Source organism: Bactrocera oleae, chromosome 2 (assembly GCF_042242935.1).
Source record: "Bactrocera oleae isolate idBacOlea1 chromosome 2, idBacOlea1, whole genome shotgun sequence".
NCBI lineage: Eukaryota > Metazoa > Arthropoda > Insecta > Diptera > Tephritidae > Bactrocera > Bactrocera oleae.
In genome coordinates, this window is record NC_091536.1 from 78,412,062 (window position 1) to 78,432,648 (window position 20,587).

General features: G+C 31.7%; 1 protein-coding gene across 3 annotated transcripts in view; it reads left to right on the forward strand.

Moving 5' to 3' along the window:
* Window positions 1-20,587, forward strand: part of LOC106614537 (sodium-coupled monocarboxylate transporter 1) — a 107,985-nt gene that overhangs the window by 36,046 nt on the left and 51,352 nt on the right. The window contains exons 1-2 of one of the 3 annotated variants that reach the window (XM_036368760.2): window positions 399-533; window positions 7,096-7,479. The gene's annotated coding sequence lies outside the window, so the exon portion shown is untranslated. Of the gene's footprint in view, window positions 1-398; window positions 534-7,095; window positions 7,480-14,463; window positions 14,729-20,587 lie in introns of those variants that run through there. The other 2 variants (XM_036368745.2, XM_014230328.3) reach the window with 2 other exon arrangements.

Sequence of the window (20,587 nt, forward strand, 5' to 3'; positions counted from 1 at the left end):
TATGTATGTTTGTGTTTGTGTTTCTGTGCATGTAGTAGTGCATCCGATCGGATGTCTGTTCAATAATCGCTGCACCATGTTCCAGTAGCGCTATATAAAATTAATAAAGCGTTCAGATTTCACATTTATTTCAAGATTGTCGCTCGGTATTGAATGAAATTGCCTTGCTTGACTAGCGCGCATAAATTAAAGTGACGTTGACATTGTCGTGAAATTTCGTAAAAAATCTATCGAGGCGCAACACACTTGTTCATGTGCTACTAAGAGGCTAATTGAAAGGACTTCGAGATTACGGGATAATAATTATAATCGTTTAAGTTTTATTCGGACAGCAAACCATGCGATAGTAAGCATACAAGTATTGATACTCTGAGAGGCTAAAGCAACTTTCGTTGGTGTATTCTATAAATGGAAATTCAAACGAATTCTCGCTGCAATTAAAAACATAATATTTAATAATAAAAGAAAGAAAAGAAAAGTGATGTAAAAGCGTAATTTTCAAGAAAATGCATACAAACCGCAACCGTTAAGAAGTAAGTTCTTCTAAAGTATTTAAATTTCAAATAGTCGAAAGGTTTAGGTTATGTTATAAACGAACTGCTTAGGTGATCGCGATAAGCTTGCAATTGCCAGTACTAAGGCATTCAATACGGTAAGCAGTTTTATGTTAAATTTAACGGTAACTAGTGCTGTGTGATATTTTACTCTGTTAACGACAACACAAATCTCTACATTCGACTTTTTTTTAGAAGCATATAAGGCGCATAAAAAAAGAGAAAAATATACAGAATAATAATATTCAAACATTTTATTTTTGACCACATATTTCAAAGCTAAATCCTATTCGCAATACTTGTAGTCTAAACTGTTATATTAATACATTAATCGCATAGATATTTCGCGCCGGTAAAAAAAGTTCAATTCAATATTACTCTAAAGGGTGAATGTGTTCGATAAGCCATTTTTGATAAACATTTTTCTTAACTGGGAACAGTTAAACGTTTTATTAACTCTATTTAGGCAATGCACTACGTTTGACAAAAATTGTGTAAAGCTGGAATCAAAATAAAGACCAATGGTAAAACTACTCCTTTAAGATAAAAGGAATCGAAAAGAATGGAAAACCTTAAGGTTTTATTTAACTTGTATTTCGGATGTGTAAAATCTTTTAATTTTGATATATTGATACAAAATGGCAGCTACTGGAGCATTCTTTGAAATTGCTTCTTTCAAAGCGGCCGAAAGTGATTCAGACTTGCTAGCAAAGTATACATGTTTTTAAACAGTGTTTTTAACAGTAAATTTTGATGTATATATAAGTTGTAGTTATAACAAAAATACCGTACCTAAAAACACAAGCTTAAAGTTTTACATGCTAAAGCTGAATGAATCAAAAGCTTCGACACTGCAGCGGATTGGACAGGGAAACATTTTTTCCCTATTCTACCAGTTAAATAATGTTTTAGGACTTTAAAGTGTAATTTATGCAAAAACTTTAATTTTTTGTGATTTTGGGAGGAGTCTAATAGGGGTTTAGTTTTTTTTTTTTAAATAAAGGGTCTATCAATCTTAAATTTTACACACGTTCTTTTCTCCCCAAGAACCTATTCATTTTCAATCGCCAATATCGGACTATTATAGCTATTATTGTTTAAGGTAATCGTGCAATCTTCGAAGAAATTGTGCAGGTCAAATCACTATAGCATATAACTGTCATACAAACTGACCAATCAAAATCAAGTCGTGTAAAGAATTTTTTGTATTCATTATTTAATGTTAATTATAAATAAATGCACTAAATAACGCTCAATTACCTATAAATTTGTGTTTCAAAACAACATCAAACAATTTTAAATGATATTTCTTTATTATTAATAAATAATACAAAATATAAATAAAACACAAATTTACAAAAAATGTCAACACTGTTTAATCTTTGCACAGTTATGTAATCAAATAAAATAATTATGGAAACCAATAAAACCAAAAATAGGAGCAGAATAAAAAGAATAAAATTGTTATCAAATATTCAAATAATTTTGTGTAAACTGGTTTGTTTGTTGTGCTACACATTTATAATTTCTAACACAAACAAAACCAGTTTACAAACAATTACGCATGACTATGCAAATTCAATCACTCTTACATAACTCCCCGGCTTAGTGCAAATGCATTTAAAAATACTTACCAACAATTACTCAGGCAATAAAAATAACAACACATAACATACTTCAAACGTAAACTGGGAAGTAGAGACTTTAACCTCATTTTATTTACACAAATGCGGGCAACAATTGACAGTGAAATACACACGAAAAAAAATATGTTTATAACATGCATGTACATACAATACATATGTAAATATTTACATGCAATTAGTTTACACATACATACATGTGCATACTTCACACGCGCTTGGCATAAATTAGGTTTTTGGACTGAGTGAGAGCAGCTCCACGAGCTTAATAGTTTGTAAACAAAGCATATAAGTTTATAGGTACTGGTACTGGTACTAGGTCAACACACCAAAAAAGCACGATAAAAGAAAAGTATAATTAATGAAAGTTGGTTTTGAATGGGCGCAATTCAATCTTCTTGTACTGATATCAGAATATGGTATACACAGCGTCTGTCAACAGGAATGACCTGATTTTGACAGCTCGAGCCGGCCATTTTGTTTACGTATTTGTGTCAAATTTTGACAGTGTGTTCCGTAAAGTTCGCCAATTCATAATGTCATGTTGCAATTTGGTACAAAGCTTGTCCACGCAAATTTGATTTTTATTTATTTACGCAAATTCACGTTTTCAGGTAGCTTAATGGCTTCGTCAACAAACAAAATTGTCACTATTGGTCCTCGTGTGGTTCAGGAAACGCAAGTACATCTCCGAAAATTCCCGAAAAATGTCTTTTTCAGCATATTTTGTGACAAAGTTTGCCGACTCGTTAATTTCTCGAAATGGCCCAATGACCGCCAAGATCACGCGATTTAACGTCTCTAGACTATTTTCTCTGTAGGTATTTTAAATCAAAGGTTTACGCAAATCAGTCAGCGCACTATAGCCGAAATTCTAGCTCAAATGCATAAACGGGTTTTGTTCAAATCATAAATAGCATAAAATTATCTGCATAACAAAAAAAAAACCAGAAACGTTTTTGACCAAATTTAAGTGTTTTATTTCACTTTAGTCTTTCTTGTTGGTAGACCCTTTATATAAATGATCAGACTGACAAGCTGAGTCGATTGAGCTACATAAATATATCCGTCTTTCTTCTCGTCTGTCTGTATATACCCTCAGTTTTCGATATCGATCTGAAATTTTGCACACGTCCTTTTCTCATCAAGAAGCTGCTTGTTTGACGGAACTGTCAATGTCGGAACACTATAGCATATAGCTGCCATATAAACTGAACGATCAAAATCAGGGTCTTGTACGAAAAACTTTTTTATTTACTTAGCAAATATACGAGTATGTAATATTTATTGTAAAACTTAACTTTTTTGATATTATAATACTATTAATATAACATGACTAAGCATTAACGCAAATGATCGTTAATTTATTATTTCAAACATTTAAAAATAGATATACAATATTTCACATAAAACTATTTACTTTATATAGCATATGTGTGTACATAGGTATATAAGACAATGGTGTAAATATTTGAATGTAGTATACAAGAAAAATGGAATTCAATTATTTTATAAAACTCGGCTATACATATGTGTATTTGCAAAATTTGTCAACAAAAATTTTATAAACTGTCAACTCTGTTTACTGTTTTTTTTTTTTAGCTACTAAAAATATTGTTTTATAACTTCAATCATTCCATTACTAAATAATCTGTTCACTTCTCCACTATCGAATGCCTTCTGCTCGTACCTACAGTTACATGCCACATTTAACTAATTGTAACGATAATATCTTGCCAAATATGCAAATGCTCTGAATACTTGAAAGCATTGTGAGTCAAAACAGTGGATAAATTTGTAAATAATTGTTTTATAGCAATTCGATTGAGATAAGCAAGTAAGCGAAGGCTAAAGGCATATCATTTACGAAAGTATTCGAATTCCACTCGTCAAACTTCAACTTAAATTTAATACAATAAATGCCTTGAGGATATGCAGCATTTATGGAGCTATAGAACAATAGACATTTTAGCAATTCCGGCTGCAATCAAAAGCATACGCAAACACACACGCGCACAAATTGTACTGCTAGCTGAGTAATTAGAAACAAGATTGGAATTATGAAATTTCACTTAAATTTCGATAACTCAACTGACGAGTTATGTTCAGCGGCGGTGAAGTAAGGTATGCATGACTGCCTTTGTGTCGAGTAGAGTGGAAGTATCAGTTTCAGTAGCTGTCAAATTGCTGTCGTGTTATTGTTGTTGCAACTGCTGCTACTGCTGCTGCCACTAATGGCATAGCCATATAAAATGATTGTTGTTTTCATAGCTGTAAATTGTGATTGCATGTTTTATTGTTGTATGCAAACAAATATTCTATAGTACATATATGCATAACATATGTATATATGTATGTTTTTGTGCATATATATGTGTGTATGTGCGTTTGAGTGTGAACAAACATAAACTTGTGTGCGGCATAAACATATCACACTACTGAACACGTCACAATGTCAGACAAGTGACGATGCAGCGCAATGACAGCGAAGACAAATGTAAATACAACAACTGATGGCAACAACAAACATGCACATACCCCCACACACACACACATACATTTGCGCGTATAATAAGCACATATTTACATATTAAAGATAATTGCTGCACTAACACGCTTGGCCGGGGGTATAAAGAATCACTGCAGAGCCAACAAGTTCACACTCAACGCCAGCGAAGAATGAAAGGTGCGCTTGTGTACAACAACAACAAACACAATAGAGACGCGTGACTATATTTCTACAATTATCATTTGCGATATTCAGGTATATTTTTTGATTTTACAATACCGGCCGGCAGCTTTCGAGCTTTGAAGCTCCTTTTTCGCATGAATATTCATTTTGAGTTTTGTTATTATTTTGATCGCTCAACTTTCCACGTTTAATTAGCCCGTCTGTCCGTTTGACAATATTTGCACAATTACTTGTAATCATACTGCTGCTAATTGCCGTTGCTAGAGATTCTAGTTGCTCCAATAGTTCTGCATATACCGCTTATATATTGTAGTTGCATCCATGCAATGTTTTTGTCAATAAAATTGTGCAATTAGGAAATTTATTGTATTATTGCGCACAAATAATCAGTCGATAAATGCAGATTGCTCATAACTCAGCAGTTTCCATTAGGAGCGCACATTTTTTATATTCATTAAAATTACAATTTTTTATCGCACTCGTAATCTCAATTACAAAGTACCGTTATATAATTGAAACTGTGCATTGCCAATCGCATTTGATTGCATTTATTTGACATTTCATTGCACAGTTATTAATTAGTTGCCAGTTGATTGTTTTGCGTAAATTTTATATTGCATTTTTTTACTTTTTGTTTGCACTTTTATTTCCGGTTAATAAATATCTGATATTTCGCATTAAGATCTCGCAGTAATGATTGTGTCATGCTAGTTTCTGTAATAATATTGGGGAATCAGCAAAACATCGCTATAAAATAGAAATAAACTAAGCTAGGCAAGAGATATAAAAAAAAAAAAAATTTATATATAAAATTTGAACATTTTTGTAGTTTATGCTACAGTCGTATTCTTGCTCTGCCTTGTATAATAATCTCTGCCAAAGTTTGTCAAGATATCTTGACAACTAAAAAGTTTTCAATACAACAACCTGATTTGGACCGCTCCGTTTGTATGGCAGCCGTAGGATATAGCGGTCCGATCGAAACAATTTACTCGGATATCGTAGCATTGCTTTGGACAGTAATTGGTGCCAAATTTCATGAAGATATCTTGTCAAGTATAAAGTTTTCTTTGCTTGTCAAAATGTCAAACCTTTTGATAAAAATGGCTTAACCCTAACTTTTCTTTGTGCTTTATTATCAATAATAGCTTTAAAAGCTTTAGAGCTTTTAGATATCAGTAGTTGACGTTCCATTTGAAAATAATTTCACATGTTCTAACTCAGACCTCTTCGTAATCAAAATATAATGCAATACTGATGAAGGCGATGCTTAAGAGATGTTGAAAGCCCCTGATTTACCACTTTTTCGACATTTCACGACGAGATCTCAATGATTGGTATCATTCCCCAAATAAAAAAATCTGTTATATATCGAATACCAAGCCAACTTTTCGTATGAAACAACTTTCGGACAGCATTCGATTATATCTTCGAAACTTGAGAATTTTGATATAAATATAGCATAAATTTAATTTATAACATTATTTGTCTTTATCAAGTCTTTCTCTGAATTTTTTTCATATTCATACATTCATTTAATTTAATATTTAATCTAATATTTCGAAAATTCCCAAACTTTAAAACGCTTAATGGTAATGCAATCTCATACTAAGTTCTAAAATAAAATGTTTTCTAGCTAAGTTTACAACAACAAAGTCCAAATATTTTTTTTAAATTAATTGTTGTAAGAAAAAATTAAAGTCGATGTAACAGAAGAATTGTTTCAAGTGCAATAACCATACTGCAAACATTTTTAAAACAAAAAAAGCACACGTAACAAATTTGATTTAAATGTTAAAAAGCTTGCTTATGAAGCTTTTATATAAGTAGATTATCTATATATAAAGTTGAAAACATCTTACCGTCTTCCTCTCCGCAGACAAACCCGCATATATCAACTATGCCGAGCAATCTTCAATTCATTTCACTAATTTTACATTCAATCAGGATTTTTCAACAATTAATTATACAACATTCTTGTAACAAATTGAAAATAACAACTAAATTGCGATCGTGAATCACTTTTGTAGCGTTTACAAAATTGGAAATCCCCAACTGACTAAAACAAAAGCAAGCGTTTCAATTAAATACCTACGTTCGTACGATCGTTAAAGCAAATTACCACAAATTAGCCGTAGTCTATTCATATTCATTAATTAAAAGTTGAAAATCTAACTTTTTTATTCTTTTTACCGTTTCATTACAGTTACAACAACGTGCGCGCGCAAACTATTTGAGCTAACAACGGAAAGACGCCACCGGCTAATTGAAAGGCGGAGAATCTCACAATTTTTATATCACGAATAATATTGCAACAAAAATATAATTAAATTATTAAGCAACAGTAAATTAAAGATTTTTGCAGCGAATGCAAACAAGTTTAAATTAAACGCCAAAAAAATAAATGCCAAAGTGCTAAGGAAAACCACGGACGAATACAAACATATACAATTCTATAGCTTGAAGGAAAGTCTAATCAACACATATACACAAACAAAAGTGCCGAATATACATATTTGTAATTAACTGCCAGACGCGCGCATCTGCGTTAAACATTATATAACAATTAAAATTACAAACGTGTCAAAGGGTAAGTACGTTGTATACTTATACACACCCAATAATGACAAAATCTTTAAGCATAAATGCGTACGAGGTCTGTTAAAAAAAATAGTGAATTTTAATTTTTTTCAAAAAATATTTATTTATTCATCAATTTCTATTTGGTCTCCTTCAAAGTAGTGCCCCTCAGATACCACCATATGTAATTTTTTATATGTATAACTTGTGCCAACGTTTTTTCCAATTTTCGAAACAGCTTTGATATGTAATTTTTGGTATGCCTTGAGCTCTCTCATCTATTTTTGTATTTTTGGTCTCGGCTCTCCTGGGTTCTTCCATTGGTTGTTAATGTGCTGGGGCATCCAGAGCGAGCGTCACATCTACTTAACCTTATATGAAAAGCTTGTATGTTACCACTTTTGAAAATTTTTTGACTCAGAGTACACTCACCGTATGCACTGTTGACATCTCAAGTGTTTTTGAACACTTTTTCACACAAAATTTTATACAAATCTTTGAACCTTTTTTTTGACAGCAGCAAAACACATCTAACCTTTATGCCTCTCACAAATAAAATAAATATGCTATACTCATACAGCTTGAAAATGCACCTTCTTTTTTGAACAGTCCTCGTACTTATGTATAAAGTTATCTCTTCCTTACCTGCCAGCTTAATTAAATTAGCATGTGTTAGACGCTTGTACGTCCATATATATGTATGCAAGGATTATAGTTTCAAAGACTCTTTGTTGTAGTGCGCACAGGTGGCTTACGGTGGCATTTAAGTCAATTTTTTACAGCACGTCACTTTTACACTTGCGTCGGAAACATTGCTGCCACTCCATTACCGCCACTGCCCCTGATTGTTAGCTCAGTTGTAAGGTTTGATGCCACACGGTTGCTTAAACGGTAGTGGTGAGAAGGCAGTGGCGCCCGCATATTCATACACCTAGTGTTATGGTAAAGTAATTATGTGTATACCTCCATTTTAAAACGCAATATTATTAATTTATTATAAATTAATTCCTATATTGATTTTTAAGCGGAAAGTACCAACAATAAATAAACAATTTATTTTTGAACACTTCAGTTAATCAAAACTAAAAACGAGACTTTGCAATAACTCACAGTATTAGAAATTGATTTATACCACGCATGCAACTACACAATAATTAATATTAATATACCGCTTAGAAAAATACCTGCGAGTATTTATTCATATAACAGGCTATTTGCCGCAATCATGCCGGGCGTATACGCAACATTAAAAATTCAAGGAACTACAAAAACGCCAATAATATAAACAACACGAATATTTAAGATTGCCTGCATAAATTCATTTTATGTTTATTTTAAAACGGCTAGACGTTATCAATTTAAATGTGCATACTCCTAGCTCATCACTCATCACACTGTTCTTTGTAGGATTAGCGCTGAGATTTATTGCACGATATGTTAGTGTTTCATGAATTATTCTACAGTTATGACTATGAGTAAATAGCAAATAATAACGGAGTGCAATACCGAAGTAGAAAAGCACACCTGCTCAACGTCATTGAATGCACATGAGTAAATACACTAAGATATGTGATTGTTCATAAAATTTTATGACTTGTTTTAGTACAAATAAGCCTACACACATGAATATATGTATATGATTTAATATGGTATAATACTTATTTAACACATTACAACACGTTTTCATAAAGCAATAACCGCAAAGCACCACACAAGGGTGTAATTAATTTTTTTTTTTTTTTTTTAATTCTAAATAAACATTTGTGAGATATAACCGCTTTTTAGCGTGAAATCATGAAAACTTACTAATTTTTTTGACCAATATTGGTTTAAGAACTTTACTCAATTTCGTTAGGGCACATAAGAAAAAAATATTTAACGCTCACATACACACAAACACCTGCTCATACAACTTCTACTTTTAGCCACCACTAATTTGTTTGGTCAGTGGTGAGTAGAAAATGCAGCATTTTGCAACCGAATCGGTACTTTATTCCCCAAAAAAAATAATAAAAACTAGAAAACTTCGGGTGCACCATAGTTATAATACCCATCACAGATGCATTTATTATATGATAAAAGGATATTAAAAAATGTGTATTAAAAGAACTTGATTCCGATCGTTCAGTTAAACCTGCTATACAGTATATGCTGAACAATTTGTTCGGTGATTACACCATTGCCTTTGATTATAAAGTGTGCCAAATTTCTTGAAGATATCTTGTCAAATAAAAAAGTTTTACATGCAAGGACTGGATTTTGATAGGTCAGTTCGTGCGGCAGCTATACGCTATAGTGGTCCGATATCAGCGATTCCGACAAATAAACAGCTTATTGGGTAGAGAAGGAAATTCAGATAGATATCACAAAATCGCGTATATACATACACACAGACAGCGATGACATAACTAATTCGACACAGCTCATCATGCTGGTCATTTATATATATATTGTATACTTTACAGCTGTCCGACGTTTCCTTTTGGTTATTATAAACTTCATCGTAAACTTAATATACCCCAATTATTGTATAATAAACCAATACAATATGAACAGGCAGCTTACTTTCCTGCCATTACCCCGATGCTTGATGCATATAAAATTATTGCCACGCTTTAGCAGTTCATTAAAGCCACTTAAGCCGCTGCGGCAACGAAAAATAACCTAGCAAATAAAGCCGCGCAAGCCAACTTTAATGCATTGGTGTGTTATATATAGGAGTCTGAATTTATTTGTAAAACTACCCCTTCACAGCTGCTGGAAATTATAACCCCACCTTCTTCCAACCATGTTAATTTCGCCGCCACCTACTACAATATGCATGCCTTCGTACCTTCTGCACAAACACACACATCCATGAACAGAAGTGGATATGTTGCAAGTGAACACCTTCCACTTTCAATACAAATACACATACTTGCACGCTTGCCACTTCGTATTTTGTAATATTTCGTGCCGCATTTATGCTGTTAACTAATGTGCAAATTTGTAGCTTAAAAAGTTTCAACTAAAAAGTGAAATACCATAAATTTTGCAGCAACTGTTGCTGCCGGTGGCACTTGACTCTCTCTCGTACACCTCCTACTTACTGGTATATGCCTTTATTCACCCACTCCTTCAATATCTTTATAATTTTTCGTTGGCTTTGCAACAGCAGGCAAGGATTGTAGTTATATTTGTGCATTATGTTTCTATGCAACACATCCTACTGTATTACTGATCCGCAAAATATGCTTATGTTTACCGCAGCTCCCAGCAGTAAATTTTAAATGACAAGCGTTTAGAGATTTTTTCGCAAACAAAATGCATGTTAATAAGAAATCCTATAAGGTGATATAATTAAACTCTTGATTAAGACAGAAAACTGTAATTTGGTGAGAGGAATCGCAGAAGTAATGGGCTTCTGTGAGCTGAAAATTTTACCCTAAAATAGGTTTCATCTACAAATAAGAGCTATATCACCTTTTTATACTCTTGCAACATGTTGCTACAGAGTATAATAGTTTTATTCACCTAACGGTTGTATGTGTCATCTAAAAATAATCGAGTTAGATATAGGGTTATGTATAATTAATGATCAGGTTGACGAGACGAGTTGAATTCCGAGTGACTATCTGTCTGTCAGCGATAACCTGAGTAAAACATATATTGATGAAACTTGGTGCACATGTTACTTATCATAAAAGTAAGAACGGGTTCATAGATGGGTATAATCAGACCGCTGCCACGCTCACAAAACGATATTAATAGAAAACGTATTAAGTGTCATAACTAGGCCGTAAATTACAATACAGAACTCAAATTTACCACAACGAATTTTAATAACAAGTGGATTTGGTCACGCTCCCTAATTTGTTTAATGTATATATCTCCCAAAAACAATAAATCTATATCACCCAAATTTGCACGATACAAATTTTTTCAATCCTTCTTACGATAGTGCGAAAATTGCTGAAATCGGATGATAACCTAGCTCACTCCCCATATAACGGTTAAAAACTACTAAAGGTGCGATAAATCAGCAACTAACTGCGTCAGAGATATTAAAATATTCAACCACAAGAAGGCCTTATAGAAGCCGATATCAAATTGGACAATGGGAGTTGCACCGTCTAATTTTACGTGAAATCCCATATCTCGAGACCTGCTAGACCGGTTTCAACCAAATTTGGTATATAGCATTCTTCTCACATTTCTATATTAAAATTTATTAAATTGAGCAAAATTGAATTACAGCCCCGCCTTCTCAAATAACACAATTTTAAATTCCATCTGATTCTTTCCCTTCTCAGTATGCAAATCAAGCAATAATGAATGTGTCAAGATAAAACTTTGCACGAATAGTGCGCTTTAAATCGCAATGACCAAAAATTATCAAAATCGGGCCACAACGGTTCAAGCCCCCATATACCGAATATGTGAACCCAAGTACCTATAGTTGGCATTTTACCGAAAATATCGGTCAATGTGTGAGATATATATAGTTAAAATTCAGAGAGGATCCTAATAATATTATGTTTGTATGTCAAAAATGGATTGAACTGAATCAGGCTTTAGCTTGATAAAGATTTTCTAACTTCCGGCTGACTTTAAAAAGGCTATTGACATGATATAGAAGAAATTTGTACATTAATTATTAATATATTTATATATAGATATATATATTTATATTATTTATAATGATATTACTCAAAGTTGTCAATGCCAAATCTTAAAAATTTTACCACAAAAATCTAATTTTCTTATTATTTTAGCTTTAGAAGATGCAATATTCTCATCTCAATATAATATTTAATAACATTTACTTATAAGCTTAACCCAACAAGGATGATGCTGGTTTATTTTGACCAAAAAGTTGTTGTCATTTATTTTTCATGTTGTTAGGAAGAAGTTATAAAAAAGCTACACGTATATAGATACAACAATATAATCTTAGGAACTAATTTTTGTATACCTTAATACGAAGCCTGCGATATCCAAAAGGCAACGTTAACGCGACGACCGTCCGTTTGTTTATCTGTATATTCAAAACTAAACCCTCAGTTTTTGAGAAATCGAACTGAATCGATCTCTATTCTTTTCAAGAAGCCGCTCATTTTTCAGGAACCGCAGATATCGAATCACTGTAGGATATAGCTGCAATACAAACTGACCAATCAAAATCAAGTCCTAGTATGGAAAACTTTTTTCATTGACAAGATATCTTCATGAACTTTGACATAGAGTATCGGACAACTATAAAATAAAAATGCCTTTCAAATTGACCGATTAAAATCAAGATAAAGGTTTTTTCATACCCTTTTTATTATATAAGAAATGTTTCTGTGTAGGGTACTACATATTCGATGCAGCTGAAATTAACGCTTTCTTTTTTGTTTTTGTTTACAATTCATTTATATCGGAATAAATTGATATATCTGTTTATTATCTTAGTTTTCAAAATCTTTTATTTTCAAAATACTCTAGGTAGTTTGAAAAAAAATTAGCAATAAGAATATGCATGGAGCTGTAAAATATAGTTAACATACTGCAATTAACTACAGCAACAGCTAAAATAAATTGTGCAATAATTGTGTCATTCAAACGCATTGCCTATAGATTCATACTATAATCTTATAAATATTATAAACTTTGTTATACAAATCCTTGAACAATTATGCTTCCGACTAATCAAATAATTCAGTTTATCTGCTACTACCTTAAGGTATTTATAAGCACTTTCCGCGCAATAATTACTAAATTCGAGCTAAACAATTAAGATAAAAAATTGTATTTCGCAGATGTTACTTCACATTTATTGCCATCATTTCCGCTGGCAAATAGTACATTACAGCACCGTTATGCATTAGATCAAATACAATAAAATATTAAAAATAAGCTAAAGTATTATAAATTATACTAAAAGTAAATTAAATTTAAATTAATCAGCATAAATAAAGTTTCACTAAGCAGCCACCTGCGAATTAATAAGCTTCCCTTACCCACAATTTAACGCTGCCATACATGCACACTCGCACGCGCACACACATACTCACAGCGCTCTTCGCTGCCGCACACCAAGCTCTTCAAATAGTCTCATCATCTAGCAAGTGAGATTAAAAAAAATGTTGTCACAATCAGTCAAAACTATTCTCATTCTGCTGCCGAAAAACATTTTTCCAATTTAATGAATGGACTTAAAAGATAAGATAAACTGGACGTCTAACGGTTGTTGTTGTTGTTGTAGCGACAGAATTCTGTCGAGTTGATCGCACAGTACACCATAGATGAACCGTTACATATGCACGCCTTGTGCTGAAGTGCTGATGTGTTTGTGTCTCCCAAAATAGTTTCGTGAAAACGAACTAAGTAGCACGCTGCCAGGGCATGGTCTCGACAACAACAAAAAATTTGAAAGATTTGAATAACTGCAGCATGTAAGCATAGTATAGCACTCACACAGCTGTTTAAATATTATCAAATTAGGTTAGTTATCTCCTCAACATATACGCAGAAAGACACGTGACTCGTTGTTTTTGCCTTTTTACGCGGTTATTTTATGCACGAGATGCGATTAGGTGCAAAGCTTCGAGTGTTCGGCGACACCTTCGGTTTATTGTATTTGTAAATTTGTACAGTTAATATTTACCGTTAACATTTTTTTACCAAGCAAATTAATTGTTTTCACTTAATAGCTTAATACAATGTCCAGACACACATTTGCTAAGCAGATGAGCAAATAATAAAAGTGCGGAAATTTTCCAGTCGCACGCCCTTAAATTGTCAAACTAGAAGAGAAGTAATTAGCAGTAGGCAATAGAACAAATAAACAAAAACTTTAAGTGGTTATACTTAATGCGATAAAGCTGTTAATTTACGGTCTCTGCCCTGCTTTCAAGTTCATCTCAGCTATCTGAATGATACAGTTTTATTGCAACAACAAATAGTTAGAGATAATTTCAAATTGAAATTCTCGATAAGAGGGTATTTAAATGAAAGAAATGTGAACTGTCAGTACCTTTAGCTTGTTAGTTTTCAAGGCGAATAAAGGCGAGCAGATCGTCTGAATGTATTCACGTGCGTTGTGATTTTATACTGAAAGTGTTCCTCATAAGTGCTTTCAAAGCGAACAAGGAGTGTGGTCCTAAGTTTATTGTATTTTAGGACAATTATTTTGAAGTATTTATAAAAATTCAGAGCTAACTAGTGTTTGCAACGTGACTCATAAGTGAAATAAATAACCAAAACTCAAATATTATCCTAAGGTTTAATACATATTGGTAAGTACTATAATTAATCAACGCGATATTTTCAAAAAAAAAATTTATTCTTAATAATTTAAATAATAAAATGCATACAAATAAATTAAAAAAGAAATAGGTTTTATATACTCACATACTTAAATAAAATATTTAAAATTAATGGTACGACATGGCGTATGCGTAACATGCTCAGTTTAGTAATACAACATAATCAAACTTAAGTCAGTACTGATAGACTGCTAAATTCTCGAAGGATACTGTTTAACGAAGGTATCGGGCTTACTAAAGTTTTTTTTATAATATAATTATAATTATAGTGTTTTTTAAAATAGCTCAGGCAGTTCTTCAACTAAAAGAATTTCGAGGTGCCTCTGAAATTTTTGAGAATTGCAGTCTTCTTTCGAAAAATACTTTTTGCTATCAATTTTTCACGAAGATGTTTAAAATTTTCAGTAGTACTTTTATTTATTCTCACAAAAAATTCAAATTCTTTAACTGGTCTTTAAATGAATTTTCGCGCTTTTAAGATATCTCTAATACTCATGGTCAAGAATTTTTTCATTCACAATTTTTGGATTGGATTTTCAAATTAACTTCAAAATCATAATTAAAAATTGAAAATTTAATTTTTAATCCAAGCTGTTTGAATTTTGATAATTTAAATTTTAATCTCAAAATTGGAATTAAAAATTGAGAAAATATTTTTTTTAATTAAAAACTGGAGTAACAAATACAAAAATTACCTTTCAAATTAAAAGCCTGAAATAAAAAGGGATAATAAGAAAAGAATTACATATTTCATATGACAATTTTTTTTAAATTCAATTTAATGCTTTTAATTTTATTTAATTTTTCTAATTATAAACTCAGGTTAAACAGTATTTCAATCCGGTATTTGAGATAAAATATTTTTTCGTTGTTTTTAATTTTTTGACACGGTTTAGGGATTGAAAATTTTAAAATTATCTTTAATTAAGATTTTTAAGATTTCAAAACAAAACAATTTTAACTAAAAGAAGAAGAAGAGAAGTTAACTTAAATTGAAAACCCCACCAACAATCACACAGAAAATGGTTTTATAGTAAAATGCGTATCTTAGTTATTATCATTGCAGTTAAATTATTTGAATAAAGGGTGTGTTTTTAGAAGTATAGTACTTTTTTAACTAAAAGTATTGACAGTAAAACAAATAAAATGTAAAAAATAAATATTTAGAGTGACCAATATTTCGGCGTTTTTGGTTCACAAATTTTCTGGAATTTAGTTCAGGCTAACAGTTCTATTTTGAGGCACTTTATGTAGCAGACTTTATCTCGTCAAACCTAAAGCTCTTCTCAAAAAACTAGTGTAGAAAGTGACAGATAACATTCCACCCTTCTTCAGCCTTCAAAAAGTATGTATCAAACTTGACTTCGGTACGCTTGATACACCAGACATTTACTTTTCCTGGAATCCTTTGGAATATCTTCGAAATTGTTCAAGCTCAGATATAAAATATTATCTGTGTTCGATTCGCCAAAATTTGTATAGTAGTGAATCGAACAACTACGTTGCAACCCAGCGCTAACATGTGCTCTGACGTATGCGCAATAGTGATGCGTGTTTTGCTTTCATGGAGAAATTTTTATTTTTACCGAAAATCAATTTTAAAAAAATTTCATATTCATAATTTTTAAAGCAATTTGTTATATGGGTCACTCACAATAACGAATCTGGTATAAAATATGTAAGGCAAAGCTTGAAATGACGATGTTTACATAGTTTTCTTTAAGTTGCATGCACAGAACGCTGATTTTAAAAATAATTTTTCCAAATTTTAAGTGGAGTTCCTGTGTAAGTTTTTGACATGATAATAGCTCAAAGTACCTATACGAGTATGGCACATTAATGTCCAAAAACATATGTTTACTGACAGCTGATTTTAATAGAAACCGCTGAGAAAAACACCCTTTGTTTTTGATTAAATTCAATTATACCATCTAGCTAAAAATTAATTTACTAATTGTTGCACAATCAACATAGCACAATAAAAATGACAAAACCAAATTCAATTTCATTCTTCAATTATAAATTAGAAACGATTGATTACACAAATTGCATTATTTACAATACAAGCAAATATCTAAAGCTAATACAGCTGTTAATACACACACACACACACACACACCAACCTTACCTACCACATATACATATGTACTTATGTATGAATGAGCTCTGTGGTGCGCATGAGTACGCGTAATTGCTTGTTTTGCAATTGTTGTTGTTGTTATATATAGTAAGAACAGACATATGTTAGTTTATGAATGAATCGCTGGGTAGCTGCGAATTATCAATGATTGCGGACGCACATTCACACTCACACTTCGCCGCCTGCCCGCCAGCCTCTGCCAGCAAGCTGCCAACACCTCAGACCTAATTAGCAAGGCGCTTGTAGGTATCACATAACCAATACAATAAAATACAATAATGGCAGCAACATTTAGGCGCCTGGCCATTGATATGCGCGCTAGCTAACGTCAAATGCTTGCCACATGCAACATTTCAACGCTAATGCTACGTGCAACAGCAGTATTATTGTAGCAACAGCAGCAGTCACACAGTGGAAATGCATTGTAATAGCAATAATGACAACTAGCCAATTCACAGCAACACCAAAGCCACACAGGTCAAAATGGCATAGACCAGAACTTTGTTGTTGTGTTCCCTGTACTTCGATAATTCTGTTGAGCTAGAAATATTTTTGTACATATACCTTTGTTTATTCGTGCATTAGCAGACAATTCCCACGCCTCGTTGGCACGCGCAATTATTTTAATAACCTCAAATATTGCCAATGCATTTCACAAGTTTCCATTCACCTAAATAGTGCTTTTACACTAGTTAACAGAACTTCTATTATTTATTATTTAATAAAAGAAAACACATTTTTTTTGAAGTTATGAAATTTTAAATATAATATACTTGTATGCATTAATATTTTATGCATACCATTTATATAGATATATTAGAAGCTCGGAAGAACCTTTTTTGTCATTTGCCTTGATTTCGTCTGTCAAAAGAAGCTCCCACAAATTTAAAAACAACTCTGAAAGGCTGCTGGAGAGCTATTCCATGGCAGAGAATACTCTCAGAAGTGTTTCAGTGTCTGCTGTAAGCCTATCTCTAGTAAAAGAACGTTTTTATTTTGATCTGATTTAGTTACTTTTTTTAAGAGAAAAATTTATCATATGACCTCCTTGAATCGAAAAAAATCTTACGCAAACTTTTTTGCGTAGAAAAATACACAAAGCATTGTAATTCTTTGTAAATACTTGTACGTTGTCCTCGCTTTTTATGAACCATTTTTCAGCACCTAACAATCGTCTTTTTTTCTAAAATGCTCTGTCGCCACAAGAAACAGAACAGCGAAAAACAACGTAAGTGACAAATCAGATTTTTTTTTATATACTCTGTCAACAGTTTAAAATATAAGGCGTCAAGTTACAAGCATTTAAATACAAAAAGTATCGTTTGAGGTTCGAATGTAAAAGCTTCAAAACTTCTAAAAATCGAGTTTTGCTGTTCTTACTTATTAACTCATATAAAAACATGTTTTAATATAATAATAATAACCTTCAAATAACTATTATATACTTGTACATCATCTAAGTAGAGGTGTATTTATAACAAAATTATTAAAAATTCGTATAGAAAACATTCTACAATTTTACAATGTTAAGCACACATTATTTGATTTGTACAGTTGTTTAGTAAAAAAACTATTTTTTTTATTTACTTTGCTGTTTATTTATTCGTGAACTAAGGTTAGGTATTTCCAACTTGAAAACAAACACAGAAGTGAGTACTTCTAAGATTTTTTTCATACCAGGCGTAATTATATATTGGTGTGCAAGTGCCAATAGTTGCGGCAAGAGTAAAAAAAAAACAAGGGTTTCGTGCTATAATGCACTACATCTTTAGTCTTATTTTTGTATAGAAATTAGTGCACTGAGTTAGATGCCCACAAGTATATCTTCATATACTCCTAAAATATTAACTTGAGGTCACAAATTATTTATAATTAAAAATTATTAAACAATATTGGCCAAATTATATTTTTAAAACTCGTTGCTTCGAAAAGGTACATTAAAATTGTTAATTGTTATTTTAAAGTTCTGACTAATTTAACTACAACTATTTTATTTTAAGACATAAGAAAGTGCTCCACAATTAAAATATAAGTAAATATTAAACCGTTATATCTGATTTTGTTCCAGTTCCCACACATTTTTAAACCAATTAATTTTTATGTTGAAATTTTTCCTAAAAATTTTTTTTTTTCCATAAAGAAATTTAAACTAGCATATGTAATACCTTCGTATATACTTTACAGTTAACATTTTAAGTGCAGGTGTTGCATAGTTTGCAGGCAATTGTTTGAATTAAACCAATGCCGGCATTTGTTATTCACAATTAAGTCAAACAAATATTGCTTTGCATATACATATATAGGTATGTAAAAAATTAATTACTTTTTCGCAACAGTTTACTAATACCATGCAACAATGAATGACTAACCAAGTGATTGATTTTGACCCTGTAGGAAATAAGGAAGAGCAATGTTGGAGAATAAGAGTTTTTTTTTTTTTGAGATTATAAAATAAATGGTATGATAGAAATAAAATATATAAATTAATACAGTACAAAAAAACAATTGTTTTTGGACACTAAAAGTTTATATTAACTTTTTTTGCCAAACTTTTTTTACAAAAAAGCACATATTTATTTTAAAATGCCAGATTTCCTACAGCGTTGTTGCTATCGTGTTTCACTCAGAATAATTGCGATTACACTTTTGTTCGCTTTTGAACTTTAGCCTATAATCATTGACGTTGTTAACACAGAATGATATACATACGAGTACCTTTGAGATTCATTGGTAATTATTTGCGGTGCAGCAAATAATTGAATGGAAATATTTTTTAAATAATTTATTGCTGCCCCTATTATATTGGAAATCAAACCAAAAATTAGAACTTCTCCTCAAATTATCATAAAAAAGTGAATTTCATAGTATTTCACGGAAACCTCGAAATGTAAAAAGAATTTTCAATGCTTTTTTTCACCTCAATTAATTTATGAATTTTATGAGGAAAGCCATCTGGGCTCCCGAAAATAAACACAATGAAATACTACTAATATCCGATTACCAAAATGAGCCCAATTCATTGATCAACAATTATTTGGAATCGCTTAACTGAAAGGCATAATAGAACATTTGGCCACATGTGTACGGCACATTTGCTAAATTGACCCAAACGTTTGCTGTCAACGGCAACCCGTAAGGGGGTACAAAATTATCTATATGTCCCAAAAAAAAAAACAGAAGACGTACACACATATGATTTTATGCTCTCAAATAAAAGCGAAAATAAAGCACGAGCACAAAGTAATATTTTATATTTCAATACATTTTATTGTATTTAAATACACCTGCATTGCCTTCTGATAAGCGTTTTTTCACTACCTCACCGATATCAGAGATACTAATATTATATTTGATTATGAATGTTCTGCAGAAAATTATTTGTTATATGGGTTTTTAAGGGTATTATGTTAACATATCACTATTTTTTTATTCGCTCTAGAATGGAGGCAACATTTTTTATTATTCTCATCATTTTTTGAATACAGAGTCATAAGAGTATACAAGTCATTGGCTATTAGCCATCTTCATTACGCCACTTCTGTGCTATGTGCAATGCTTGCTCTCCTGACACAAAAAAGTACATGAGTAAGCAACAACTTTGTTATCCAATTGAATGCAACCCAAGAGAGCATATGGATAATTGATTAAAGTGAAAGGTCAGCTTGCTTTATAAAATTATGCCAATGGTT